The 6,163-nt window shown below is 36.3% G+C and overlaps 1 non-coding gene across 1 annotated transcript; it reads right to left on the reverse strand.

Annotated features, from left to right (window-relative positions):
- Positions 1-1,977: 1,977 nt before the first annotated feature.
- LOC130937186 (small nucleolar RNA R71) lies at positions 1,978-2,085 on the reverse strand. Its single transcript, XR_009068415.1, has one exon. It is a non-coding gene; the product is annotated as a small nucleolar RNA R71 (small nucleolar RNA).
- Positions 2,086-6,163: the final 4,078 nt, after the last annotated feature.

Here is a 6,163-nt window from a genome sequence, read left to right on the forward strand (position 1 = left end):
GAATTTTTAAGAATGAATTCTAGAGTTTCAAGGTGATGTTCTTATCATCACCAATGCTGATTGATTCTCATCAATTTAGCTCTTGAATGTAATGTCGTGCTGAAGCTTGGCTAGCCATGTCTAATTTCTTTAGTCTAAAGCTTTAGACTAACATTGCATGATTCCTGGAATTCTCATTAAGAATTTTGATATCCGTATTTTCATCTCCACTCAATTTTTAAAAAAAAACCCAAAAAAAATATAAAATCTTAAAACCAAAAATAATTTTATGTTTCTTGTTTGAGTCTAGTGTCTAATTTTAAGTTTGGTGTCCATTGCATGTTTTTAGTCTTCTAATTTTCGAAAATTACATGCATTATGTTCTTCATTGATCTTCAAGTTGTTCTTGATGATTTCCTTGCTCTGATCTTTAAATTCTCTTGTCTTGAGTGTTTTGTTGTTTCTCATATGCATTCTCAATTTGTTAGTGTCAATAGTATACAAACTTCTAAGTTTGGTGTCTTGCATGCATTGTTTATTTGATTTTAGTTGCATTTTGATTATTCCTCATCATTAAAAATTCAAAATAAATTTTTTTTGTGTCTTTTCAAGTCAATAATACAGAGAATTGAAGATTCAGAACATACAGCAGAGGAATTACATAGAAAAAGCTGGGCGTTCAAAACGCCCAGTGAGGAAGAAAAACTGGCATTTAAACGCCAGCTAGGATACCATTCTAGGCGTTTAATGCCAGGATGGCACAATAGGGAAGATTTTGTTTTTAATTCAAATTTTTTTCAAGTTTTCATAATTTTTCAAAATCAAATCTTTTTCAAATCATATCTTTTCAATCATATATTTTCAAAATAAATTTCTTTCCATTTTTCAAAAATACTTGCTAACAATTAATGATTTGATTCAAACAGTTCAAGTATGCTGCCTTTTCTGTAGAGAAAGGTTTAATGTCTGAATCATATCTTTTAAATTTCTTGTTAGCCAAGTCATTAATTTTAAAAATCAAATCTTTTTAAATTATTTTTCAATCATATCTTTTCAAAATCAAATCTTTTTAAAACAATATCTTTTCAATCATATCTTTTTATCACAATTTTTTTAAATAGTTTTCAATCATATCTTTTTGATTTCTAATTTCAAAGTCTTTTTCAAAAATCACTTTATTTCTTTCCCAATCATATTTTTAGAAAATCATTCTTCAATTTTTCAAAATGTTTTAAAATCTTTTTAATTTATTTTCGAAAATTTCTTCCCCTCTTCTCACATCCTTCTATTTATGGACTAACACTCCTCCTCAATGCACAATTCGAACTCTATCTTTCTTGATAAGTTCGAATTCTTCTACCTCTTCCTTCTATTTTTCTTTTCCTCTGAAACCTTAAGGAATCTCTATACTGTAACATAGAGGATTTCATATTTTCTTGTTCTCTTCTCTTTCATATGAGCAGGAGCAAAGACAAAAGCATTCTTGTTGAGGCTGACCCTGAACCTGAAAGGACCTTGAAGTGAAAGCTAAGAGAAGCTAAAGCACTACTCTCTGTAGAGGACCTAACAGAAATCTTCAAACAAGAAGAAGACATGGCAGCCGAAAACAACAACAATGCCAACAATGCAAGGAAGGTGCTGGGTGACTTTACTGCACCTACTCCCGACTTCTATGGGAGAAGCATCTCTATCCCTGCCATTGGAGCAAACAACTTTGAGCTTAAGCGTCAATTAGTTTCTCTAATGTAACAGAATTGCAAGTTCCATGGACTTCCATTGGAAGATCCTCATAAGTTTTTAGCTGAATTCTTGCAAATCTGTGACACTGTCAAGACCAATGGGGTTGACCCTGAGGTCTACAAACTTATGCTATTCCCTTTTGCTGTAAGAGACATAGCTAGGATATGGTTGGACTCACAACCTAAAGAAAGCCTGAACTCTTGGGAAAAGCTAGTCAATGCCTTCTTGGCAAAGTTCTTTCCACCTCAAAAATTGAGTAAGCTTAGAGTGGAAGTCCAAATCTTCAGACAGAAGAAAGGTGAATCCCTCTATGAAGCTTGGGAAAGATACAAACAATTGATCAGAAAGTGTCCTTCTGATATGCTTTCTGAATGGAGCATCATGAGTATCTTCTATGATGGTCTGTCTGAATTGTCCAAGATGTCATTGGATAGCTCTGCTGGAGGATCTCTTCATCTGAAGAAGACACCTGCAGAAGCTCAAGAACTCATTGAAAAGGTTGCAAATAACCAATTCATGTACACTTCTGAAAGGAATCCTGTGAACAATGGGACAAATTAGAAGAAAGGAGTTCTTGAGATTGATATTCTGAATGCCATATTGGCTCAGAACAAAATATTGACTCAGCAAGTCAATATGATTTCTCAAAGTCTGTCTGGAATGCAAGCTGCACCAGGCAGTACAAAGGATGCTTCATCTGAAGAAGAAGCTTATGATCCTGAGAACCCTTCAATGGAAGAGGTGAATTACATGGGAGAACCCTATGGAAACACCTATAATCCTTCATGGAGAAATCATTCAAATCTCTCATGGAAGGATCAACAGAGACCTCAACAAGGTTTCAACAATAATAATGGTGGAAGAAACAGGTTTAGCAATGGCAAGCCTTTTCCATCATCTTCTCAGCAACAGACAGATAATTCTAAGCAGAGCCACTCTGACTTAGCAACCATGGTCTCTGATCTAATCAAAACCACTCAAAGTTTCATGACTGAAACAAAGTCCTCCATTAGAAACTTGGAGACACAAGTGGGTCAGCTGAGTAAGAAAGTTACTGAACTCCCTCCTAATACTCTTCCAAGCAATACAGAAGAGAATCCAAAAGGAGAATGCAAGGCCATTAACATGACCCACATGGCCAAACTTAGAGAGGAGGAAGAGGCAGTGATCGCCACTGAGGAAGACCTCAATGGACGTCCACTGGCCTCCAATAAGTTTAATATAGAAATAAGAGACAGAAAAGGGATAGAAAATTAAGTAGCAGATCACCTGTCCCGAATAGAACCAGTAGAAGGGGCGTCCCTCTCTCTTACTGAGATCTCTGAAAACTTTTCGGATGAGCAACTCTTTGCCATCCAGGAAGTGCCATGGTTTACAGACATTGCAAACTACAATGCAGTGAGATTCATACCCAAAGAGTACAGTAGGCAGCAATCAAAGAAGTTGATCACGGATGCAAAGTACTATCTTTGGGATGAACCATATCTCTTCAAGAGATGTGCAGACGGAGTAATCCATAGATGTGTGCCAAAAGAAGAAGCATAGAAGATCCTCTGGCACTGCCATGGATCACAGTATGGAGGACATTTTGGAAGTGAGCGAATAGCCACAAGAGTCCTCCAATGTGGCTTCTACTGGCCTACTCTCTATAAAGATTTCCGAGTGTTTGTACTTAATTGTGACAGTTGCCAAAGATCTGGTAATTTGCCTCACAGTTATGCCATGCCTCAACAAGGGATCTTAGGGATTGAGTTGTTTGATGTATGGGGTATTGACTTCATGGGGCCTTTCCCACCATCATACTCAAACACTTATATTCTGGTGGCAGTGGATTATGTATCCAAATGGGTGGAAGCTATTGCAATGCCCACTAATGACACTAAGACAGTGTTAAAATTCCTCCAGAAACACATCTTCAGCAGATTTGGTACCCCTAGAGTATTAATCAGTGATGGGGGCACTCATTTTTGCAATAAGCAGCTTTACTCTGCTTTGGTTCGTTATGGAGTTAGCCACAGGGTAGCCACTCCTTATCATCCACAGACAAATGGGCAAGCTGAAGTCTCTAATAGAGAACTTAAAAGAATCCTGAAACGGACTGTAATTAATCGTAGAAGGGATTGGGCAAGAAGCTTGGATGATGCTCTGTGGGCATACAGAACAGCATTCAAGACCCCTATAGGGACCTCTCCATACCAGCTTGTGTATGGAAAGGCATGTCACTTGCTAGTGGAACTGGAGCATAAGGCCTACTGGGCAACCAGATTCCTAAACTTTGATGCCAAGTTAGCTAGAAAAAAACGATTGCTCCAGTTAAATGAGCTAGAGGAATTTAGACTCAATGCTTTCGAAAATGCAAAAATTTACAAGGAGAAAGCAAAAAAATGGCATGATAAGAAGTTATCATCCAGAGTCTTTGAACCAGGGCAGAAAGTTCTGCTGTTTAATTCTAGGCTCAGATTATTTCCCGGGAAATTGAAATCCCGGTGGAGAGGTCCATATGTGATTACAAGTGTGTCACCATATGGATATGTAGAGCTTCAGGATAATGATTCCAACAAAAAGTTCATTGTTAATGGACAGAGAGTCAAACATTATCTTGAAAACAATTTTGAGCAAGAATGCTCAAAACTGAGACTTGATTAAAGCTCAGTAATAGTCCAGCTAAAGACAATAAAGAAGCGCTTGCTGGGAGGCAACCCAGTCATGAGTTTATTTTATTTGTAATTTTAATTTTAAATTAGATAATACATTTCAGTGAATGATACAGAGTTACAAAAGGCTTCAGAAGATAAAATAGCAAAAAAAGAGCTATTTTTGGCATTGAACGCCTAAAAGAAGCATCTACTGGGCATTCAATGCCAGTAGAGATAGCCATCTAGGCGTTAAACGCTAGAAAGAAGCATCTTCTAGGCATTAACGCCAGAAAGAAGCACCTTTTAGGCGTTTAACGCCAGATTTATAGCGTCCTGGGCGTTCAGAAAAATGCCCAGTGACAAAGGAGAAGCAACAGCTGGGCATTGAACGCCCAGGAGAAGCTACATTTGGGCGTTAAACGCCCAAAACATGCAACGTTTGGACGTTTAATGCCAAGATTGTGGGGAGGAGGTAATTTCATTTTCAATTCAAATTTTTTCCAATTTTCATGTTTCAATTCATGATTTCTTGCATAAACATGTCACAAACTCTCATCTTTCAACTTCAATTTCAAAAAATTTTTAATCCTAAACATATTTCTTGATTTTTCTTTAATTTATTTTCAAATCTTTTTAATTTCTTCTCATATCTTTTTCAACTCATCATATCTTTTGAATTTCAAAATTGTCTCTCCTTCTATTCCTCTCCTTTCCTTTCTTTTGCTTGAGGACAAGCAAACCTCTAAGTTTGGTGTGATTTGCCATGATCACTAAGCTAAAACTCATCAAGATCATGGCACTTAAGGGAGTAGGAAGAGCAAGGATGTGACTAGAGGAACATCCACTTCCCAAAATAAAGGTTGTTAAGTCCTAATCTTTGCCTTAACTCTGTAATAACTGTTCTTATTAGGAATTTACCTTAGAAGTTATATATTAGTAGTAGTAATTAATATCTCTATCTTGATTTTATCTCCAATTAAGCTATAATTTATTTTTCTCATTATCATCAAACATGAATAAAATAGTAGATATTTAGAATAAAGAGCAATAATTTTTTTTGAGTTTTTAATAAGGAAAATTCTAATTATTTATATGTGGTGGCAATACTTTTTGTCTTCTGAATGAGTGCTTGAACAGTGCATATTTTTGATATTGAATTTTATGAATGTTAAAATTATTGGCTCCTGAAAGAATGATGAATAAGAGAAATATTATTGCTGATCTGAAAAAACATGAAATTGATTCTTGAAGCAAGAAAAAGCAGTGAAAAAAAAAGAAAAGAAGAAAAAAAAAGAAGAAAAAAAAAGAAAAAAAAAGGGGGGGAAAGAAGCAAAAGAGGTAGAAAAAGCCAATAGCCCTTTAAACCAAAAGGCAAGGGTGAAAAGGTTCCAAGGCTTTGAGCATCAATGGATAGGAGGGCCCAAGGAAATAAATCCAGGCCTAAGCAGCTAAATCAAACTGTCCCTAACCATGTGCTTGTGGCATGCAGGTCCAAGTGAAAAACTTGAGACTGAGTGGTTAAAGTCGTGATCCAAAGCAAAAGAGTGTGCTTAAGAACTCTGGACACCTCTAATTGGAGACTTTAGCAAAGCTAAGTCACAATCTGAAAAGGTTCACCCAGTTATGTGTCTGTGGCATTTATGTATCCGGTGGTAATACTGGAAAACAAAGTGCTTAGGGCCACGACCAAGACTCATAAAGTAGCTGTGTTCAAGAATCAACATACTAAACTAGGAGAATCAATAATACTATATGAATTCTGAGTTTCTATGGATGTCAATCATTCTGAAATTCAAAGGATAAAGTGA

This window comes from Arachis stenosperma, chromosome 6 (assembly GCF_014773155.1).
Source record: "Arachis stenosperma cultivar V10309 chromosome 6, arast.V10309.gnm1.PFL2, whole genome shotgun sequence".
NCBI lineage: Eukaryota > Viridiplantae > Streptophyta > Magnoliopsida > Fabales > Fabaceae > Arachis > Arachis stenosperma.